The following is a 25,213-nucleotide window of genomic DNA, read 5'->3' as shown; positions in this document are numbered from 1 at the left end:
GGACAAGGGCTACCCACCGAGGATATGGCTGATGACACCCGTGAGGTGGCCTCAGGCTGCAGCAGAGCGATGGTATAATGAGGCTCACGCTGCAATTCGCTCCTTGGTGGATGCAAACCATCGGGGTGCTGAAAATGAGGTTCAGGTGCCTGGATCGGTCTGGTGGAGCCCTGCAATACAGTCCACAGAGGGTGTCAGATATTGTTGTCACCTGCTGCACCCTTTACATCCTGGCGCTGCAATGGGGAGAGGAGCTGGCTGAGGAGGAGGTGGAGGAGCTGCACGCCTCATCCGATGAGGAGAACATCGACAGGGATGAGGGTGAGGAGGCACTCGAAGGCGGGGATGCCAGAGATGAGGCCATCGCACTTGCCAGGCAAGGCAGGCGAGCTTGGGAGGCTCTCATAGCTGCTGGATTCATGGAGGATGTTGACAACATGCAGTGAGGAGGCTCCATAAGATCCTTACATTGTATCTATGAATGGTTGACTCCAGTCTGGCTATTGGAAGCGCACATACCCTCAACAATAAGGCTGCTGTCATGGTGATGCAGCAGAGACCCTAATAGCCACTAGATTCATGGAGGATGATGACAACATGCAGTGAGGACACTCCATAGATCTTCACACAGTCTCTGGTAATGTTTAACTCTGATTTAGCTGAGGGCAGCTCGCTTGCGCTCTGTGATCAGGGTCATATCATGGAGAAACAGCCATGAAACTTTAAATGCAACTAACCCTTTCAGGAGCACAGTGTCACCGGTCACAGACGCTGAAGAGATGGGGGCCAGCCCCAACTCAAAGGTGCTGAGAGCACAAAGAGAGAATGAGGGAACTCTGTGACACCTGCCCGTGACATTCTGGCAGCAATGACCAGCACCATCGAGGTGCAGGCATCAGTAATGTGTCCAGGGAGTGTAAGGCCGGACCATCACTGTGGTCTGAAGTTACACACTGTACAGGGAAGAGGCCCTGGACTGAGACACCTGCTTTTATCTTGTGCAGAAATCAAGGTTTCACATCTGAGTGACACAAACACTGCTCATCATAACAAGGAGCCGTAGGCAAGGAGACATTCTGTGCAACTACACCTTCTTCACTTTCCTAACCCTGACACCCACAGTGAAGGTGGAGGCAGCCTGCTGGCCGGCGTCCACTGGAGGGCTGAGACCTGGAGGGTCCCGGCCTGCTTTCAGGGTCCTGCTGTGTGGTAGTGGCCCCCTCCTCAGCCTGTGGAACTGGAACATAAGAACATAAGAGATAGGAGCAGGAATAGTCCATTCAGCCCCTCGAGCCTGGTCCACCAGTCAATAAGATCATGGCTGATCTTCTTGTGTTTTGATTTCCACAATGCCATCTAGCCTGATCATATTGATTCGCTTGCCTAACAAGAATCTATCTACCTCTGCCTTAAAAATATTCAATGACCCCGCTTCCACCACCTTCTGAGGCAGAGAGTTCCAAAGTCTCGCAACACCCTGAGAGAAAAAAATTCTCCTCATCTCTGTCCTAAAAGGGCGACCCCTAATTTTAAAACATTGCTCCCTAGTTCTGGACTCACCCACAAGAGGTCCACCTTGTCAAGGCCGTTCAGGATTGTGTATACTTCAATTAAATTACCCCTCACTCTTCGAAACTCCAGAAAAGATTGGCTGGCTGGCAGAAAGTAGAGTATGTACAAATGGGTCTTTTATGGATTGGCAGGATGTGACGAGCGGAGTCCCACAGAGGCCCATGTTGGGGCCTCAACTTTTTATGATTTACATCAATGTCTTAGATGAGGGGAGTGAAGAAATAGTGGCTAAATTTACAGATGACACAAAGGTAGGTAGGAAAGTATGTTGTGAAGAGAACATGAGGAAGTTGCAGATGGATATGGATAAGTTGAGTGAGTGGGCAAAGATCTAACAGCCCAGCCTGTCCAACCTTTCCTCATAAGACAACCCCCTTATTCAAGGTATCAATCTAGTGAACCTTCTCTGAACCGCCTCCAATGCATTTACATCTCCCTTTAAATAAGGAGACCAAAACTGCACACAGTATTCGAGGTGGTCTCACCAATGCCTTGTATAACTGAAGCATAACATCCTTAGTTTATGTTCAATCCCTCTTGTAATAAAGGATAGCATTCCATTAGCTGCCTGTGGTGCTGTACCTGTTGCTGTACCTGCATGCTAACTTTTTGTGACTCATGTACTGGAACACCTAGATCCCTCGGCACTTCAGAATTATGCAGTCATTCTCCATTTAAGTAATACTCTGCTTTTTTGTTTTCCTGCCAAAGTGAAAACTTCACATTTTCCCGCATTACACTCCATTTGCCAGATCTTTGCCCACTCACTCAACATATCTATATCCATCTGCAACTTCCTCATGTTCTCTTCACAACATACTTTCCTACCTACCTTTGTGTCATCTGTAAATTTAGCTACTATATCTTCACTCCCCTCATTTAAGACATTGATGTAAATCATAAAAAGTTGAGGCCCCAACATGGGCCTCTGTGGGACTCCGCTCGTCACATCCTGCCAATCCAAAAAAGACCCATTTGTACATACTCTCTACTTTCTGCCAGCCAGCCAATCTTCTCTCTCCATGCCAATATGTTACCCACTACACCAGGTGCTTTTATTTGCTGTTATCACATTAATGTGGCACCTTGTCAAATGCATTGTGGAGCTGCTGGGGTCACTGGAAGAGGGGATTCGGATTGGCGGACGCTCCCAGAGTTACCTGGGTGGATGGCCCCAGGGTGTACACTTGCTGATTCTCCTCCCTATGGGAGCCCTAGGGCCCTCGGCTGACCCCTTGAAGAGTAGGGAAGCTAGAGTGAGATCGAGCCGCCCCACACTCCTCTCGCGTTGACACTGTTGGAAGCCAACTATGGTATCAGTGATGCAGTTTGGCCCATGAAGCAGTGCAGGACCGATGTCCTGGACCAAGGTCTCCATGGCAGCTGCCTTTCCTCCAGTGTTGACCTCAGTGCATTGACAGGCTGGTGCTATCACCTCAGGCTGAAGGCAGAGTGCATGGACATCCCTTGCTGATATGCCCGAGCTTGCGTTTCCAGCTCCAGCAACTGAGGTATAACCAAGCCCAGAGGCTTGTCATCCGACTCAGACTCAGCAGATTTTATGGCCTCCTGCTGTCCTCTGAGTGCCAGAAACATGGGATTTCCCTGCCTCTGCCTGCTGTGGATCAGTCAGCGCAATGCTTTCACCAGATTGTGACCCTGAGGCTACTCTAGAACTACGAGCTGTTACCGAAGTGTGTATCTGCGCTGGTGGAGGGTGTGGGTGAGTGCTGTGGCAGTTCTTCAATTGAGGTTTCAGTAGATTCCTGTTCCGAGTCGTCTTCAGGGCTTGAGTTGAGGACCTGGGTCGTGGACTCTCTTGGCTGTTTCCCAGATGTACCTGCTAAAGCAGGGAGAGATAATTATTGCATGGCCCTTACAGCATGTTTGCCTGATGAATGTTGCACTGCTGGATCCTCACTTGGTAGAGCACTGTCGACCTCACTGTCAGCACAGGAACGGTCCAGATCTTTGCCGGCCAGCTGGATGATTCAAGGTTTGTGAGGACCTTGATTTCAGGCATTCCTCCACCAGTCTGTAATCTCTCCCTTTGGTTGTGTGCCAGTTTATCCTGCATGAATAGGGATGGAGAGAGTGTAAGGACGCCTGACAGGCTAGGTGATATATGCCTGGCATGTGTGGGTGGTGAGTTGTGCCATGAACGGGATGAGGATAATGAAGTTGTGTGTGAAATGGTGAATGGTGAATGGTGATGTCCCATGAACTGGCAGTGAGTGAGATCCCTGTGGGTGTGTGATGGGTTTGTGAGTGTGTGAGTCGAGAGTGATAAGAAGAGTGACTTACCCTGGTGGAAAGGAGGAGATCATTCATCCTCTTTTGGCAGTGAGTGGCTATCTTCTTTTGCAGGGTGTTTGCACTGACCACCACTGCCACCACCTCCCAAGCTGGATTGGTGATGTTGCTGAACCCTCCTGTGACCAGTGCAGGGGTAGAGACATCACAGCGGGTCACCAGTGCAGGGGTAGAGGACATCACAGCGGGTCACCAGTGCAGGGGTAGGGACATCACAGCGGACCTCCATAGCATCCAAAAGGCACTCAAGGGCCACGTCACTGAACCAGGGGCTGCAGTCTTCTTGCCTTTCAGGGCCATGTCTTCTGTGCAGCCGTCCTGGACTGGAAGCTCTGAGTGGTGTGTGCGCGGCTGCACTTTAAACATGGTGCTCAGCATGAGGAAGCGGTGAGGTGATGTTATGGTGGGCGAATGAGAGCCCACCTGCCATCAGAGCTGCATGTTTCCTAGGAATGCATCATTAATGAGGTAGAATTGGGATGATACAGCATGAAAAGCTGCTATTGCAGCCAGCGGGTAAAATGTTACTTTTCCCATCCACTACTGCACTTAGTGCAAATCTGGGACAATTCCACCAAACGGATTTCATGTAAAAATTGCCAAAGGAATAGTTCTGGTAGGTCGTCAACTCATGATTTCATCAGAATCACTTAAAAGTAAATAATATGGCAAATAAAGTGACAGATTTGAAAAGATTGAAATTACTAAGTATTTAGTTGGTTTTTAACCATGTTGTGAAGTGGGAGCAAAAGCCTTGCAATCCTTTCAGAAGCAGTTGGACGCTATGATGGGCTGATTGTAGGAGAAGCTAAATTGGATTAGTCTTTGGTCCTGTAAAGAGCTCTCCCTGAAGCCAGACAAGGAATTCTGCAAAAAAAACAGAAAATGCTGGAAAAACTCAGCAGGTCTGGCAGCCTCTGCAGAGAGAGAAACAGAGTTAACGTTTCAAGTCCAAATGACTCTTTTTCAGAGCTTTAACTCTGTAACTTGGGATGACAATTGCTAGAAGACATTATCTGGAAGTTGGAAATGCTTATACATCCAGTGTTCAGTCCCCACCACTATTAAAAACTGATGCTAATCAGTCTATGCTCGTGAAACTGATGGCACCACTATTCAATGGGATATAGTGTGCATCTATCCTGTGGTGAAGATGATGATTGCAAGAGGCTCACATACTTTATGGTGAGTTGTGCTGTTAGACCATAAGATGTAGGAGCAGAAGTAAGTCATTCGGCCCATGGAGTCTGCTCTGCCATTTAATGAGATCATGGCTGATCTGATAATCCTCAACTCCACTTTCCTGCCTTGTCCCCATAAACCTTGATTCCCTTACTGATTAAAAATCTGTTTATCTCAGCCTTGAATATACTTAACGACCCAGCCTCTACAGACCTCTGCGGTAAAGAATTCCACAGATTGACTACCTCTGAGAGAAGAAATTTCTCTTCATCTCTGTTTTAAATGGGCACCCCGTTACTCTGAGATTATGTCCTCTGTTCCTAGACTCTCCCACAAGGGGAAACAACCTCTCAGTATCTGCCCCATCAAGCCCCCTAAGAATCTTATATGTTTCAATAAGGTGGCCTCTCATCCTTCTAAACTCCAATGAGGACAGGCCCAACCTACTCAACCTCTCCTCATAAGAAAATCCCTCCATACCCGGGATCAACCTAGTGAACCTTCTCTGGACTGCCTACAATGCCAGTATATCTTTCCTTAGATAAGGGGGCCAAAACTGTTCACAGTATTCTAGGTGTCATCTAACTAGTACCTTGTATAATTTTAGCAAGATTTCCATCTTTTTATACTCCATTCCCTTTGAAATTAAGGCCAACATTCCATTTGCCTTGCCTGTTACCTGTTGAACTTGTATATTAGCTTTTTGGGATTCACACACAAGGACCCCAAATCACTCTGTGCTGCAGCTTTCTGCAGTCTTTCTGTATTTAAATAATATTCAGCTCCTCTATTCTTCCTGCCAAAATGCATAACCTCATATTTTCCCACATTATGTTCCATCTGCCAAGTTTTTGCCCACTCACTTAACCTGTCTACATCCCTCTGTAGACTGTATCATCCTCACCACTTGCCTTCCTACCTATTTTTGTGTCATCCACAAACTTGGCGATAGTACATTCATTTCCCTCATCTAAGTCATTAACTTTTATTGTAAATAATTGTGGCCCCAGCACTGATCCCTGTGGTACTCCACTAGTTACGGGTTGCCATCCTTAAAATGCCCCCCTTATCCCAACTCTCTGTCTTCTATAGTTAGCCAATCCTCTATCCATGCTAATATACCAGCCCCAACATTATGGGTTCTTATCTTATTAAGTAGCCTTAAGTGTAGTACCTTATCGAACGCCTTTTGGAAATCCAATTATATTATATCTACTGGTTCCCCTTTATCTTTCGTGCTTGTTACCTCCTCAAAGAATTCTAATAAATTTGCTAGGCATAAAGCCATGCTGACTCTGTTTGATTAGATTATGTATTTTTAAATACTCTGCTATTACATCCTTTATAATAGACTCCAACATTTTCCCAATGACAAATGTTAAGTTAACTGGCCTATAGTTACCTCCCTCCCATTTTGAATAAGGGTGTTATATTGGCCGTTCTCCAATCCTCTGGGACTTTTCCAGAATCTAAGGATTCTTAATAATTCTTAATAATTCTTAGTAATCTTAAGGATTACTACCAGTGCACCCACTATTTGTGTAGCTTCTTCCTTTAATATCCCAGGATGCAACCCATCAGTTCAGGGGACTTATCAGTCTTTAGCCCCATTAGTTTCACTAGTACTTTTTCTCTAGTGATAGTTATTGTATTTATTTCCCCCCCCCCCAACTTTTGCCCCATGCTTATTTAGTATTTTTGGAATGCTATTAATATATTCTACCATGAAGACTGAAGCAAAGTATTCATTCAACTCCTCTGCCATTTCCTGGTTCCCCATTATTTCCCCAGCCTCATTCTCTAAGGGGCCCATGTTGACTTTGGCCTCTCTCTTTCTTTTTATATATTTAAAGAAGCTCTTACTGTCCAGTTTTACATTATTTGCTAGTTTACCCTCAAAGTTTATTTTATCCCTCTTTATTATTTTTTTGGTCATCTTTTGTTGGGTTTTAAAACTTTCCCAATCCTCTGGCTTACCACTAATCTTTGCCACATTGTATGTTTTTTCTTTCAATTCGAAACTGTCCTTAACTTCCATGGTTAACCATGGTTGGTTTATCCCCTTCCTTGAATCCTTCTTCCTCACTGGGAACATCTTTGTGGAGAGTCATGAACTATTTTCTTAAACGTCTGCCATTGTTCATCAACTGTCCTTTCTGTTAAACTCCTATCCCAGTCAACTCCAGCCAACTCTGCCCTCATTCCATTGTAAATATCCTTATTTAAGTTTAACACAGTTGTTTCCAACCCAAGTTTCTCACTCTCAAGCTGAATGCTAAATTCTACCATATCACTGTTTCCTAGGGGATCCTTTACTGAGATTATTTATTGAACCTGCCTCATTACACATTACCAGATCCAAAATAGCCTGATCCCTGGTTGGATCCACAATATATTGTTCTAAGAAACTGTCCCAAATACACACTATGAATTCTTGCTCTTGTCAACCTCTGCCAATTTGATTTTCCCAATCTACATGAAGATTAAAATCGCCCATGATTAATGTACTGCCTTTTTTACATGCCCTCATTATCTCCCGCAGTACAGTATAGCTACTGTCAGGGGGCCTATAGACTACTCCCACCAGTGTCTTCTTCCCCTTGTTATTTCTTACCTCCACCCCTATGGATTTTACATCTTCCGATCCTAGATCCTTTCTTGCTGTTGGACTTATTCCATCTCATACTAACAAAGTTACCCCACCATCCTTTCCTTCCTGCCAGTCCTCTCAAAAAACCTCATACCTCTGAATATTTATTTCCCAGCTTTTAACTCCTTGTAACCAACTTTCCGTAATGGCTGTAACATCATGCCCATTAACCTCTATTTATGCCGTTAATTCATTTATTTTGTTCCAAATACTATGGGTGTTTAAGTAAAGGGCCATTAATTTTGCCCTTTTACCATTTCCCCCCCCCCACCTTGAACCTGTTTGCTGTTATTTTTTTGTTTATGTTTGTGCACTCTGTCCCACCCTGTCACACTCTGGGTATCATTATCTAAATAGCTGCCCTACAAGGCTACCATATGCTTTGTAAGCCTAAGTATCCCCTTTCCAGAACCCTCCCCCCTCCTTATTTAATTTAAAGTCCCCTCTACAGCCGCAGTTAATTAGTTCACTGGGACACTGGACCCAGCATGGTTCAGATGAAGCCCGTCCCACTGGAACAGCTCCTTGCTACCCCAGTACTGATACCAGTGCTCCATGAACTGAAATCCATTCCTCCCACACCAAACTCTGAGCCACGCATTTAACCCCTTGACTTTATTTACCCTATGCCAGTTTGCCCATGGCTCAGATAGCAATTCCAAGATTATTACCTTGGAGGTTCTGCTTTTTAATTTAGCTCCTAACTGTTCAAATTCTTTCAGCAGAACCTCCTTTCTAGTCCTATCAATGTTGTTCGTACCAACATGGACGAAGACAACTGGATCCTTCCCCTCCCACTCCAAGTTCCTCTCCAGCCCGGAGGAGATGTCCTTAACGCTGGCACCGGGCAGGCAACACAGCCTTTGGGACTCATGCTCACAGCTGCAGAGAACAGTATCTATCCCCCTAGTTATATTGTCCCCTACCACTACTACCCTCCCATTTCCTCCCCTTACTTGAATGGCTGCCTGTACCACGATGCCGTGGTCAGTTCGCTCATCCTCCCTGCAATCCCCGCTCTCATCCATACAGCTTGCAAAAACCTTGTAACTGTTGGACAGTTGCAGGGGTTGAGGCTTCTCAAACAATACCCCTTGGGCCCCCAAACCTGTTTCAGCTGCAGTCACACCTTCCTGTCCCTGATCACAGACCAAATTTGAATGACCTAATTTGAGGAGTGTGACCCCCTCCTGGAGCAAAGTGTCCAGGTAGCTTTCCCTCTCTCTGATGTGGTGCAATGTCTGCAGCTCAGACTCCAGATCCTCAACTCGGATCCAAAGTTCCTCAAGCTGCAAACATTTGGTACAGATGTGTTTGCTCTGGATTGCCTTGGCCCCACATGCTGCAGCAGCAACACATCACCCGTTCTGCCATCACTATCATATTTTATTCAATTTATTAATTAATTACTCTGGTATCGCCACTCTATACATTTTTTTTATACACACCAGTATCAATCTTATACTTAACAAGCTATCTGTAAGAGAAAGAGAAAATGACTAGAGATCTAAACACAAACTAATGACCTTACTTTACTTTAAAGACTAGAAATACTCACCAATCCTACTCACCAAACAGCTGCTCTCCGCGTTCTTTTCCCTCTCATGCTGTTTAATGGTCTCATACTCTTCTCTCACTCTCTCACTGTTAAAGGCTCCGCTCCTCTCACACTCTCTCAGCGTAAATGACCACACTGTTTCTCTCACACTCTCTTGCTGTAAATGACCACACTGTTTCTCTCACACTCTCTCACTGTAAATGACCATCCTGTTTCTCTCACACTCTCTCACTGTAAATGACCACACCATTTCTCTCACACTCTCACACTGTAAATGACCACACTGTTTCTCTCACACTCTCTCACTGTAAATGACCACACTGTTTCTCTCACACTCTCTCACTGTAAATGACCATCCTGTTTCTCTCACACTCTCTCACTGTAAATGACCACGCTGTTTCTCTCACACTCTCTTGCTGTAAATGACCACACTGTTTCTCTCACACTCTCTCACTGTAAATGACCATCCTGTTTCTCTCACACTCTCTCACTGTAAATGACCATGCTGTTTCTCTCACACTCTCTCACTGTAAATGACCACACTGTTTCTCTCACACTCTCTCACTGTAAATGACCATCCTGTTTCTCTCACACTCTCTCACTGTAAATGACCACACTGTTTCTCTCATACTCTCTCACTGTAAATGACCATGCTGTTTCTCTCACACTCTCTCACTGTAAATGACCATCCTGTTTCTCTCACACTCTCCCACTGTAAATGACCACGCTGTTTCTCTCACACTCTCTCACTGTAAATGACCATGCTGTTTCTCTCACACTCTCTCACTGTAAATGACCACACCATTTCTCTCACACTCTCTCACTGTAAATGACCACACCATTTCTTTCACACTCTCTCATTGTAAATGACCATGCTGTTTCTCTCACACTCTCTCACTGTAAATGACCATCCTGTTTCTCTCACACTCTCTCACTGTAAATGACCACACCATTTCTCTCACACTCTCTCACTGTAAATGACCACACCATTTCTCTCACACTCACTATAAATGACCACACCATTTCTCTCACACTCTCTCACTGTAAATGACCATCCTGTTTCTCTCACACTCTCTCACTGTAAATGACCACACTGTTTATCCCACACTCTCTCACTGTAAATGACCACACCATTTCTCTCATACTCTCTCACTGTAAATGACCATCCTGTTTCTCTCACACTCTCTCACTGTAAATGACCATACCATTTCTCTCACACTCTCTCACTGTAAATGACCATCCTGTTTCTCTCACACTCTCTCACTGTAAATGACCACACCATTTCTCTCATACTCTCTCACTGTAAATGACCATCCTGTTTCTCTCACACTCTCTCACTGTAAATGACCACACCATTTCTCTCACACTCTCTCACTGTAAATGACCATCCTGTTTCTCTCACACTCTCTCACTGTAAATGACCACACCATTTCTCTCACACTCTCTCACTGTAAATGACCATCCTGTTTCTCTCACACTCTCTCACTGTAAATGACTATCCTGTTTCTCTCACACTCTCTCACTGTAAATGACCATCCTGTTTCTTTCACACTCTCCCACTGTAAATGATTATCCTGTTTCTCTCACACTCTCTCACTGTAAATGACCACACCATTTCTCTCACACTCTCTCACTGTAAATGACCACACCATTTCTCTCACACTCTCTCACTGTAAATGACCACACCATTTCTCTCACACTCTCTCACTGTAAATGACCACACCATTTCTCTCACACTCTCTCACTGTAAATGACCATCCTGTTTCTCTCACACTCTCTCACTGTAAATGACCACACCATTTCTCTCACACTCTCTCACTGTAAATGACCACACCATTTCTCTCACACTCTCTCACTGTAAATGACCACACCATTTCTCTCACACTCTCTCACTGTAAATGACCATCCTGTTTCTCTCACACTCTCTCACTGTAAATGACCACACCATTTCTCTCACACTCTCTCACTGTAAATGACCATGCTGTTTCTCTCACACTCTCTCACTGTAAATGACCATGCTGTTTCTCTCACACTCTCTCACTGTAAATGATCATGCTGTTTCTCTCACACTCTCTCACTGTAAATGACCATGCTGTTTCTCTCACACTCTCTCACTGTAAATGACCATGCTGTTTCTCTCACACTCTCTTACTGTAAATGACCACACCGTTTCCCTCACACTCTATTGATGTAAATGACCACACTGTTTCTCTCACACTCTCCCGCTGTAAATGACCCCGCTGTTTCTCTTACACTTTAATAAAATTCACACATGGGATGTGGGCTTCGCTGGCTGGGCCAGCATTTATTGTCCATCCCTAGTTGCCCTTGAGAAGATGGTGGTCAGCTGCCTTCTTGAACCGCTGCAGTCCATGTGGTGTAGGTACATCCACAGTGCTGTTAATGGCCCTGCTGTTTCTCTCACACTCTCTCGCTGTAAATGACCATGGAATCACAGAATCACACAGTGCAGAAGAGGCCCTTCGGCCCATTGAGTCTGCACCGACACATGAGAAATGCCTGACCTACCGACCTAATCCCATTGACCAGCATTTGGCCCATGGCCTTGAATGTTATGACGTGCCAAGTGCTCATCCAGGTACTTTTTAAAGGATGTGAGGCAACCCGCCTCCACCACCCTCCCAGGCAGCACATTCCAGATCATCACCACTCTCTGGGTAAAAAAGGTTTTTCCTCACATCCCCCCTAAACCTCCTGCCCCTCACCTTGAACTTATGCCCCCTTGTGACTGACCCTTCAACTAAGGGGAACAGCTGCTCCCTATCCACCCTGTCCATGCCCCTCATAATCTTGTACACCTCCAACAGGTTGCCCCTCAGTCTTCTCTGCTCCAACAAAAACAACTCAAGTCTATCCAACCTCTCTTCATAACTTAAATATTTCATTCCAGGCAACATCCTGGTGAATCTCCTCTGCACCCCCTCCAGTGCAATCACATCCTTCCTATAATATGGCAACCAGAACTCTGTACAGTACTCCAGCTGTGGCCTCACCAAGGTTCTATACAACTCCAACATGACTTCCCTACTTTTGTAATCTATGCCTCGATTGATAAAGGCAAGTGTCCCATATGCCTTTTTCACCACCTCACTAACATGCCTCTCTGCCTTCAGAGATCTATGGACACACACGCCAAGGTCCCTTTGTTCCTCAGAACTTCCTAGTACCATGCTGTTCATTGAATACTTCCTTGCCAAATTACTCCTTCCAAAGTGTATCACCTCACACTTTTCAGGGTTAAATTCCATCTGCCAGTTATCTGCCTATTTGACCATCTCACTTATATCTTCCTGTAGCCCAAGACACTCAACCTCACTGTTAACCACCTGGCCAATCTTTGTGTCATCCGCAAACTTACTAATCCTACCCCCCACGTGGTCATCTAAGTCATTTATACAAATGACAAATAATAGGGGACCCAGCACAGATCCCTGTGGTACGCCACTGGACACTGGCTTCCAGTCACTAAAGCAGCCTTCTGTCATCACCCTCTGTCTCCTACAACTAAGCCGTGCTATTTCTCTCACACTCTCTTGTTGTAAATGACCATACTGTTTCTCTCACTGTAAACAACCACACTGTTACTCTAACACTCTTGCTGTAAATGACCCCACTGTTACTCTCACACTCTCTCACTGTGAGAAAGTCCTGGTATTTGCTTCCTGCCTACTCATGGCTCAAAAATGAACATGTCTGTTATCTCATAACTAACTAGTGATCATCCTCCTTGAGGGGAGATAGGCATTGTCTCTTTGGGGTCAAGTTGGCTCCACAATGACAAGACTGGCGATGGAAGTTTGGAACAATGTCAACCTTCTGTGGTAGATTCTAATCCAAAACATGAGCCAGATGATACTGATTGACCAACCAGCCAATGGAACATACAAGAGTTAGACCTACCACTGGGGCTGGGATTCATCCCACTTGGTTCTGGACAAACTTGCAAGTTAACATTATACATCCCAAATGAAAATTGGGAGTGATGTGTGATGGTGCAGTCAGATTGATGTTGCCCACATAACACCACAACCCAAAGACAAAATTACCCTCTTCAGTGAGGTTCCCCACTGGAAGAATGAAATTGGTGAATTTTTCCTTGTTTATGTCCTGTGAAAACCAAACAATATTACAAATTAATACTGTAGCCCAGGGCTTTGGGAGTGAACATGGGAATCACAAGATATTCCATCAGTTGATTTTAATCATTGGCAAGTCCCTTGGACCCACTGGCCACGCCCAATTTCCCAATTGGAATTCATGGCCCAGGAGACCCCCGGGGTGAGCGCTATTCAACCAAGTCTTTCCCTGCTGTGCTTGAGGTTGGTTTCGTCAAACCCTGACCCCACTGCAAGCTGCCGAATGCCTGGCGGGTTAATGATTAACGTCAATGCTAATGGGGTTTGTGATGGAGCTGCATGGTCAGCTCCTCCTGTCCCTGCGTTGTCTGCAGCGGGTTAACCCTCCTGGATGCTGATCAGCCGGAGAAGTGGTGAGGAAAATGCTGTCCAGCTGATGTCATCCGACCTTTCTCACAAACACACACGCAACCCTTGTCCAGCCAGACCCATGAAGTTTAGGTTGCGGAGCTGGGATGGGGTGGGGTGGGACGGGGGGAGTAGGTCAAGCCTATGGGCGTTAGGAACCCTCATTGCCGCTCTGTAAAATGCCATTGGACCTTTAACTCGATTATTTCAATGTCAGCTTTCGCAGACCATGCCAAAGCGCCTCACACGGTTGAATCTCCTGCCCTCATTTCCCATTCCGAAAGGGAATGATTTACCCAAACAGGACAATAATATTTCTGCCACTTTCCTGCGATTGTCACGAATTCACACCAGGCTACTTAACAAAGAGCCAAGCAGCAATCAGGACAAAAGTAAGTAAAATCGTTCTAATCCCTACTGCAATTATGATTGGCGATTTCCACTCAGATCTACGTATAATTTGGTTGATTTGGTCGGGAAGAGGATCGATTGAATTTCGCATTGGAATACTTAGTGGTAAATCACCCACTTTCTGATTAAGTGGCTGAAATGTTTCTGTAGCTCTCGTTGCCTCTTTTGCTTTCGGTTTGGTATCTCCCGTGTCCTTTTTTTCAAGTGACCAATAGAATTAAACTAATAGAAAGCTTCCTGGTTTGAGCTCTTTTACAATATGAATAGAAATTCCAATACTTTCCGGCTATTTCAGAAACCCAGATTCCTGAATATGTTTTTACTATGTATGTTTGTAAAATATATATAAACTATGTATCTACTGGAAATAATTCTACTTCATAATGTTGTTGATAATATTATCAAATAATATTGTTACTGGATCAGTAATCTAGAGGCCTAGGGGGCTAATCCAGAGAACATGTGTTTAAATCCCACTATGGCTGTCTGAGAATTTGAATTCAGCTAAAAACCTGAAAGTAGAAAGATGGAATCTGTAAAAGTAATTGTGAAGCTATTGGGTCATCATTAATAAAAAAAAAACCCACTGGTTCACCACTGCCCTTTGGCACGTAAAATCATAAGAATTGAGTAAATGAGTAGGCCACAAGGCCCTCAGCCTGCTTCATCATTCAGTAAGACCAGGTTAACTGCCACTCTCCTGCCCCATTGCTTAATTTCAATGTTCAAAATTTATTGATCTCAGCCTTGAATATACTCGACGTCTGGGCATCCACAGCCCTCGAGGCAGAGAATTCCAAAGATTGACAACCCTTAGAATGAAGGAATTTCTTCTTAGCTCAGTCCTAAATGGCTGACTCCTTATCCTAAGACTATAACCCCCAGTTCAAGACTCTCCAGCTTGGGGAAATAACCTTTCAGCGTCTACTCTGTAAATCCCTCTTAAGAATTTTATTTGTTTAAATGAGATCACCTCTCATTCTTCTAAACTTCAAAGAATATGGGCCCATTCTGCTCAATCTCTCCTCATAGGACAGCCTTCTGATCCCAGGAATCAATCTAGTGAACCTTTGTTGCACTACTTCGAAAGCAAGTAGATCCTTCCTTTGGTAAGGAGACCAACGCTATACCCAGTAGTCCAGATGTAGTGTCACCAAAGCCTTATATAATTGCAGCACGATTTCCTTATGTTTATACTCCAACCCCCTACAATAAGGGCTAACCAACATACCAGGGAATCCTTACTCACTGTGGCCTATATGTATCCTCAGTCCTGCACCAATTGCCCTTGTTAATAGCCTAGAAAACCACTTAGTTGGTGGAATCCATTAGAAGTCACCACGACCACCACCACCTTCTTAGAGCAACTAGGGATGGGCAAGAATTCCAGCCATGCCAATAATGCCCACATCCCGAGAATGAATTTTAAAAAATAACATCACCAGGAAGGCTAGTACCATTTTGTAAGTGTCATGGGCATGGCACTGAAACTGGAATTCTACCACTGAAACTGGAATTCTACCACAAACAGTGAGAAACATGCGGCCTCTCCAAAAACAATTAGAATTGTTCACTTTAAAAATTGAAACTGGATATTTCATTCAACATAATACAAATTAGAACAGTTTTGTAGGTTGTAACCTAAACTCAGGGCACAGATGATATTAGTAAACTGTTCCTGCTTTACCAGCAGTTAGTGGCGCTATCTGAACCCTTCATTACATTGTTTGATTATATATATATATTTTTAAATTTGGCATTATGTTAACATTCTGTGTAAGTAAAGAAAGGTGTCTGTGTGTGCGCGTGTGTCCCCAGAGTCAATGACACACGGAAGAGGTTACCAGAGACAGGTTGTCTGTGAGGGCTAAGAGTTGAAATGCTAAAAGTTTTAGGTTGATGCATTTGTAATGAGAGGTTATGGTGAGGTTGAGTTACAAGTAAATAGGGTGGATGTAAAATTTGCATTGTGAGATAAGTGGGAAACTTCGTTTTTCAGCTGTTGAATTTCAAAAGGGTTTTCAGAGGTGGCAAGGAACATTTGCATCTTACAAAGGCTTCATGAGTAAACAGGAGAAGATATTTTAAATTTTATTGACCTGAAAGTAGAGACAAAATAGAAAACATGAAAGATTTTTGTATTTCGAGAAGTTGAACTCAAAGGGGTGTTTTGAGGACAATGGAATCTGAGATGAAAGAGGAAAAAGCTATTTAAGGAAGGATGTTTAACTGAGTTGTGTGGTGGCTGGGGGAGCCCTGAAGTCCAGCTCCTTGGTGTGTGAGTCACTGGAAAAACTGTGAAAGTTTTGAATTGGAGGCAGCCACCCAATGTTAAGCCAGGAAAGTCTGTGTTTTAGGAAACAGTTTGTTTCTGAGCCTCTTTTGGAATTCCACCTCAACCTTTATTAATGTGACAGCAATTTCTTGGTAATGTTACTGGATTCTTATGCTTAAAATCTATAAGGGCATTGTTGCCAAGAAGGTAGTTTCATTGTGTACTTTTGACCAAACAGTTTGTTGGGGGGGAGGGGTTGTTCTGTAAAACTATTTTAACTGTGTAAATTTAATCTTGTGTGCTTAAGTTTTTATTCTTTTTAATAAATCTTCTAATTTTTAAAACTCCAAAGGTGTTATTGGAGTTTTATGCTTTTGAGGTCAGTAGCTTTTCCTTTTCATTTTCACATTAAAATAAAGGTTTATGATCAGAGAGACAGGCTTCACCCTGGGTCCTGGCTTGCTCAGCAATAGCATCTGCTGTGATCATAACTAATTTGAGCTCCTTGCGGGATCAAAATTCCTTAATTGGATTGGAATTTGTGAATCTAAAGAATATATCTTGTCAAGAAAACAAGAAATTATAATATTTTTCTTGTAATAACCCTGGCATATTTTCTTAAGTACTGGAAATCAGGATGTAATTGGATTAAGAGCTAGAGTGACGGCAAGGGTCTAAAGTCAATAGTAACAGTGGTTTTGATATGTTAATGAACCAAGAGGAACTTCAATCAGAGTTCTATATAAAGCAATAACAGGAATAGTTTTTAATTGAGTTGTTTTAGTTCAAAGTGGGTATATCCATGTTGTAAAAAGGTGTAAGGAAATAAGGTGTAGATAGGGTAAGTTTGTTTTTACAAGTCTAAGAGCTAAAATAAAGAAAAATTTAATCAATTCTGGGAAGAAAGCACTTCTGAAGAGACTGGTTGAGATAATAGAGAGATCAAAGGGAAGGAATGCATTTAAGGAAATACTGAATCTTATGTGAAGACGTGGCTGCTTAGATCTCCCAGAAGACAGCAGGACAGTTGGTCAGACCTCCCAGAAGAGAGTGTGGGCAAGGCCAGACTGAAAGAAGCACGTGCTGTCAGCCTCAAAGGACACCCTAAGGAAAAGCACTGTGTGGTAAAAATTACTAGACTTCTTTAGATTCTAAAATCTATAAGAATAGTTGCTGAACAGAAAAGGGAAAGGTTAACTCTGAAGGTAGTTAAGTTAAGTTTTGTGCAACTGTTTTAAAGTACTGTTTACTGTGTGAAGCCATTTGTGTGTTTAAGTGTAATTGTGTTTTATTTGTTTCTCTTTATTCTTTTAATAAATGTTTACTTTACTGTAAACTCATCACAAGTAGCCGAGGATATAATTTCCTGATTTCAGCACCACTCCTCATACTATACAAATACAAAAACCATTTTGGCAGCTGTTTCAAGTTTCCCTCTGGGATTTGAGGAGCTTGGCATTTACCATTCACCGTACCATAACAGACTATGAGGAGGATGCTGAACTCAGAAGTTTTGTGTTGAAGGGATATTAGAGTGGTTGGACTGCAAAGTGGCTGTAGCAGTTACTAAGACTTTTCTAGGAATGGAAGATGTAACTGTGGAGTATTTGAAATCTCTGACTAAGGCTCAGCTGAGAGAGGAAGTAGATAAAGTACAAGTCGAAATAAAAGTGTAATTTCATAAGGCTGATATGGTCAAAGTACTTACCCAGCATTTAAAGTTAGAAAAGGAGATACCTGAACTTAGTGTGCCACAGCTAGAGGTAGTAAGACCTCAGTTGCAGATGAAGCAGCTTGATCTTGATACAAAGAGACAGGGAAAGGCAGAAACTTGAGTTAGAAGAAAAGGAAAGAGGAATGAAAAAACTTGAAAAAGAAAAGGACAGTTTAAAAGAAATAGAAATAAAAAAAGTTTCAATGGGAAAAAGAGGTGCAAGGAAAGGAAAAGAAAAGATTGCAGGAAACAGAAATATGAAAGCTTGAACTTGAACTGCAGAGGGAGAACTTGGCAATTGAGGAAAGGGATAAGGAAAGAGACAGAGGGCTTCAGTGAAGCTTAGAATAAAGGAGGAAAGGAGAGATAGTGATTCGAATAGACACAGGAGTGTCAGACTGTTTGACAGCTTAAAAGCTGTACTGACCGGTTCCAGAGGCACCTGATTATACAACCGTTTAAAATGGCGGTTAACACCAGTGATGTGGGTGTTGGTGCAGTTTTGTTGCAGGAAGATGAAATGGGACTTGAGAAACCAGTAGGGTTTTTCTAATATAAGTTGAAGAAATATTCAACTATAGAAAAGGAACAAGTGCACCATTGGAGTGCAACAATCATCTCAGCTCTGTTTTTTGCCAATTGTGCAGCCCCAGTGAGAGATTTGGCCACATAATTAATTACTTAAACAATTGGAAATTTGGGGCAAAAAGTTTCCAAAGTTCAGTAGTGCCTTGCTACGCGCGTCCAAATGTTTATTCATTAGGGACAGAGGCGACTGGATTGGGTTTCTAGGTGTTGTGTATGGAATTTTGAATTGAGTCCTGAAAATGCAGGAAAATTGAGCAGAAAAGACCACAGGTCCCTAATGAAGCAAGTCCGATTTCCCATCCCTTATAGATGCACACTTCCTCCTATCTGTTCACCAGGGCACCAAGGGAATGGGGTCACTCTTTGAATAGTATCATCCAATCCTTGACATCCACCCGAGAAAGCCTCAAGTTAACGTGCCATCTGAAAGGGAGCACCTCCCACGTTGCAGCACTCCCTCAGTACTGCACTGAAATGTCAGCCAGATGATGTAGTCAGGTCCCTGGAGTGGGACTTGAGCTCACCACTTTCTGACTCAGAGGATTGGGTGCATGACTGACACTAATCTAGTTTAAGAACAGAATTCTAGTGTACTGTTATTGTTCACTGACTCAGTAGCTGAGGCCTGATTCAGGGCCTGAGCATAATCTGATTACAAATGCTTCCTTGCAAAACTGTTAGGTGTTTTTCATGATTTGACTATATTTCATGAGTTAGAGTTTTGATCACTCCGACCTTCATTAGCTGTGTGTTGAAATGTTAGTGTAGAAAATATAACCCAGTCTTTAAAAAAAAGGTCAGAACTCAATTCTTGATACTTAATAGTAGAAATTATATTGCAGCCCTTAGAGTGTTTCAAATGCATTTATCAAACACAAAGAGAAAACTTTCAGGGAACAGTAGCTGAACTAATAATGCAGTAACCTGAGCTAATGATGCAGAGACATGAGTTCAAATCCCACCACAGCAGCTGAGGGAATTTATATTCAATTAATTAAATAAATCTGCAATAAAAAGTTAGTATCTGCAATAGTGATCATGATTAGATTGTTGTTAAAAACCCATCTAGTTCATTAATGCGCTTCGAGAGAAAATTGCTGTCCTTATCTGCTCTGTCCCACTTGTTGACTCTAGACCTATACTGCCCTCTGAAGTAGCAGTCAGTTATATTAGACTTATGGGAAAGTCAAATAAGAATTACCCGGATGGACCACCTGACATCGACCAGACATGACAAAGGCACACTTTGACCAGTCAACCCTGCAAAGTCTTTCTCACTAACACATGGGAAATTGTGCCAAAATTGGGAGAACTCCCCCACAGTCTCATTAAGAAACAGTTTGGCTTAGCCATAATCACCAAATCATACGTTATAGCCAATGCCCCAGGGCTATCACTATCCCAGGGTATGTCCTTTCTCATAGGCAGGACAGACTCACCGGAGGTGCAGCACAATGGAATACAGTCAAGAGCGAGTGGCTGCGGGAATCCTCAACATTGATTCTGGACCTCTTGATGTCTCATGGCATCAGATCAAACATGGGCAAGGTAACTTCCTTCTGATTATTACCTACTGCCTTTCTTCAGATGATGAATCAATACTCCTCCATGTTGAATATCATTTGGAAGAAGGATTGAAGGTTACAATAGCACAGAATGTACTCTGAGTGGGGGACTTCAATGTCCATCACCAAGATTGACCCGGTAACACCATTACTGATTGAACTGGCCGAGTCCTGGAGGATGTATCTGCCAAACTGGGTCTGTGGTGTTATGACCAATGCAGTTGGTAAAGCGGAATTATTTAAAATTCCCAAAGGGAAACTTTAAGCAACTGTCGTAACCAATAATTTTAAATGTTATGTTTGAGATGTGACTCTAAATTCAGGATTCAGACCACCGGTTCTTGAGGCTTTACCTTAAACTAATTGAAACATTTTATTAATTTACACAGGTTAAAATATATACACATGGCTACAAATTACTACTATAATAACTTTTAACAAATTCCCAAATTAATCTCCATTAAGGCAACAGCAACCCACAGACTTAACCAAATACCAGGCAAAGCATTTTCACCTTACGAATTCAGAATGAGGGTCTTTCATTTTGCTGTGGAGCCAGTTGGAGGCTTGCAGCTGCCTTTTGATCTCACATTGCTTCTGCTCTGCAGACCTGAAACCTACTGAAGTTATACCTCCCATCACTGACTAAATTCAAATTCTCATTGTCTCACCAGCCTCTTTTGAACTTCACCTTTTAACAATGAAACCCCTTTCATAGTACCAATTTTATTAGTAATATAAACATATGGCTTGGTAACTGCTAGAGAGGCATCAGTTTTCACCCCCCCCCCCCACTTCTATGCTCGATTCAAAAAATGCAAATGCACACTATCTCTCTTCCATATCAAAACTGGTACACATCAAAGCACCCAGACTAGCTGGTTTTAATCCAATTAAGACACATCCGCAGACTAAACCTCTATTTTTAAAGAAAAATATTTTCCAAAATATTATTTACATTCATGATATGCGGCAAATGGTGAGAGAACCAATAAGAAGGAAAAACAAACTTGACCTCATCTACCTGTCACCTCGCATGCATCTATGACAGTATTGGCAGACATAACCATGCTATGTCCTTGCGGAGCTGATGTCCCATCATACTGAGGATGCCCTCCATCATACTGAGGATGCCCTCCATCATACTGAGGATGCCCTCCATCATATTGTGTGGCTCCACCACTGTGCTAAGTAGGATAGATTCAGAACAGATCTAGCAGCTCAAAACTGGGCATCCATGAGGCATTGTGGACCATGAACAGCAGCAGAATTGTATTCGATCACAATCTGTAACCTCATGGCCTTTCAGCACAGGGCAACCTCTTGGCAGTGAGTAATATCTGGGAGCAGGCTAGGGAATTCAGCAATTCCTTCAGGTTATGAGGCCTCCGGGGTCAATCCCTGGAGGAAACCAATGAACTTAGCAGCCCTTAGGCTGCACCTATTGTAGTCGTAGGTACCATGTTCCCGATGCGAAGGGGAAGCCAAGAAAACCCTGGGCAGTATAGAGAGGTGGAGATCCAGCTTTGTGTGTCTCTGCCCTTTCCCTGTGCTTTACCTCTGAGAAATAAGAATTCCCACATACAAAGCACAGGAATTTTGGTCCCCTTTTATATTTCACAGTGAATGTTTCTCAACTTGAACATTAAGCATCTTGCACACTTTTATTTCCCTCCCCAAACTTGGCCTTTTGCTGAAGATTTATTAGCTGCTCTTCAATATGAATTGCAGCTAACAATGCTGGGAGGATGAAAATCTTATTGGCTGTTCCCATTGTGAAGCATCGCCTGAATCTTGCGCCTGTTGGGTGCGCACAATTGGCAGGCCCGGAAGTGGAAGTGAAATGCACCTCCGCCCACGATCGGCCCCCAAGCGCGGGGGTGGTGGGGCAGCATGAAGAGGGCAGTCACCGAGAAAAGTGAGGGTGCGGGTGGGCACTTCTAACCAGCCCCCCGAAGGCAGACAGCTGTTGTGGAGCTGCCTCAAGGAGCTACAGACCTGTACAAATTAAATGAGAAGAAAACAATGCTGCCCAACTGTGTCTATGTAGCACATTCAAGCAGCCGACAGCAGAACTGAGTGTCTATGTAGCGCATTCAAGCAGCCGACAGCAGAACTGAAAAACCCCCAATCACCAGATATCATTTTTTATTATACTTTGCCCCGCACATTTCATCCTGCCCTGGATCGAGGTTGTAGCAAAAATGTGAAGCCTGCCTGGTCGGTTGGCCTGTCTGCCAACCTTAAAAGTGGACGGGCCATGAAAAATCGGTTTCAATTGACTCCGTAATGGGCTTAATCGTCAGCGGGCGCGCTTCCAACTGCTGTGCACGTCCGCTGAGTGAAATATCACATGAGAACGTCATGACATCGGGACACATGCCCGACGTCGTCTTGCATGATTTCATGCTCTGTCGGGTCGGACGTGCCCCAATTCAAACAGCAGAACGTTCTGGACCATGAACTGGATGTTGAGGATTAATTCACAAGGGCCACGTCTTCAGGTCCAAGAAGACACCTCAGGAGTTCCGTTTGCTGCCATCTCGAGGAAGACCCCGGGCCTCAATCTAAATTCTCAAGTACTGTGTGCAGCTCACTTTCCACTAGCTTATGGAAGTTGTGCTCACGGTGTACTTTGCCTGGTTGACTCGGACTGCGGAAGTCAGGAAGGATGCAGTTTCCAAAGTAAAACGTTCAGAGTGCTGCTGCAGCACCATAAAGCTGGATTTGCAATTCATGTTGGGGATTCTGGCCAACAATTTTGGTGAGAATGTTGAAAAGGAGAACAGTCGGAAATCTCAGAATACAGCGTTGTTTCCTTTACTGAGAGAGTCTTGGAAGGCGCATTGATGTAGATATGGACATCAGCTTTGGGTATAAGGAGCAACTTCCTCAATGACTTGTAGTAATGGGTGCATGGAAAGAGGTGGCAGAACAATTGAATACAGCCACTTACTTGAAGAATACAACCTTCTGAATTGGGAAAGTGCTCACAAGGGACTTTCCAAGTTTCCCAGATGTCTCTTTGTAGTGGTCTGCACCAGCTTGCTGTACCCCACACATACACTTCCATCTTCATCAGCTCCATACTCACACAGAATGCTTTCTCAGCTTTACAAAGTCCTTCCCTTTAACACTTGGTGGGTAGATCCATTGAATTATCCCTCAGATCCATTTGCTGTTTGTCCTTACATTGCTGGTGGGAGAAGCACAATTCTCAATTGTACAGCTCCGATTGGCCTCTGGAAACAGTTCACCACTCATTATGGTCTTCTCATTGTAGGCCAAGGAGAGATGGAGTGGAAGAGAGACTGAATACTGGAGGGTGTCTGCCAGTCTTCTGGCATTTTGGCTTGTAAACTTCACACGGGCATTATAGTGATAATATTACTGCAATGTAAGGGTTAGCCGTATTACAGTAATACTCTGGCGCAATTTTCAGGCTCCTTGCTGTCAGCAGGGAGCCTTGCTCATTGACAGCATATATCAGAAATTCAGGCAAGCTCTAAGAACTTCAAACAAGCACTTGAAACCCAAGGTCATGAAAATCTACAGTGCAGCTGCTGTGATGTTATTATAATAGAGCAAAACTTCTGGATTCAAACCACTTGAGTAAAATGGGCAGATGCTTGTGCCAGTATCAGTAGAACTGAGGTGCCCACTGAGAGGTAAAGGGGGGGGGGTGGAAATCAAGGAAATTGCATTGTTGGCTAGTAACTGGGCATGAGTTCTGCCAGCCGAAGATGTTTGAAATGCAAAAAATACTGATAGTTTTCCAAGAAGGCTGTTTCCTTTGAGTAGGCCCACGCTTGGCTGTCATAGAGAAATCAACCTTTCCAAATTTGCATACTTGTTTCATGCAGGTGTCCATTATAATAGGAGCATTAGAAGTGGGACAAGTGGCTATTCTGCAGCAATGTGTCATCCCGGAAGCCCCGTATTCCTCTCTGATATCAGCTGGACACGAGCAATTTCACCCCACACCGTGTCACCCCCACCCTACAAGAAGGGGGAGTAGTAATGGATCCCACACCAACATTCACCCTCCCCCTTGAGCCCCAACCATCCCAATAGTGCTCGCTGCACCCAGAAACCCCAAAGTAATTTGTTGGCAGCAATCTTGATTAGTATTAACGCCCACAAAATTCCCATTCCCATCAAAGTGTGGCACTGGGGCAAGGGGATTCTGACTGTCCAAATGCTCAAGGCTGACTAACATTGATTGCAGGGTCAGCTTATATATGAATGTACTGAAATGGCACACAGGAACAGAATGTCCCATGTGGTCTTTTGCTTTCACTCCAAGTCAGAACAAGTTTAATGTAAATAGGCCTAGCTCTTTAAGTTTATCCAAGTAACTAAATTTCTTTAAGTTGGAATCAATCTTTTGGCTCTCCTGAACCGGTACCAATGCCAATAATTTACTTTTTATTTTTATTCATTTATTTATTGTTTTATCCCCTTTTTAATCCCTTTTTCTATCCTTAACCACATTGCTGTGGGTCTGGAGTCACATGTAAGCCAGACCAGCTAAGGATGGCAGATTTCCTTCCCTAAAGGGCACTAGTGAACCAGATGGGTTTTTGAAACAGTTGATAATAGTTTCATGGTCACCATTACTGACTGTAGCTTTCAATTCCAGATTTTATTAGTTGAATTTAAATTCCACCAGCTTCCATTTGAACCTGAGACATCAGCCCTGGGCTCTGGATTATTAATCCAGTGACATTACTGCTACACCACCATCTCTCCTCAGTGTTCCCAGTTCTGGATTATTAATCCAGTGACATTACTGCTACACCACCATCTCTCCTCAGTGTTCCCAGTTCTGGATTATTAGTCCAGTGACGTTACTGCTACACCACCATCTCTCCTCAGTG

Source organism: Carcharodon carcharias, chromosome 3, assembly GCF_017639515.1.
Source record: "Carcharodon carcharias isolate sCarCar2 chromosome 3, sCarCar2.pri, whole genome shotgun sequence".
NCBI classification, from domain to species: Eukaryota; Metazoa; Chordata; class Chondrichthyes; order Lamniformes; family Lamnidae; genus Carcharodon; species Carcharodon carcharias.
Note: the sequence above shows the minus strand (reverse complement) of the source record.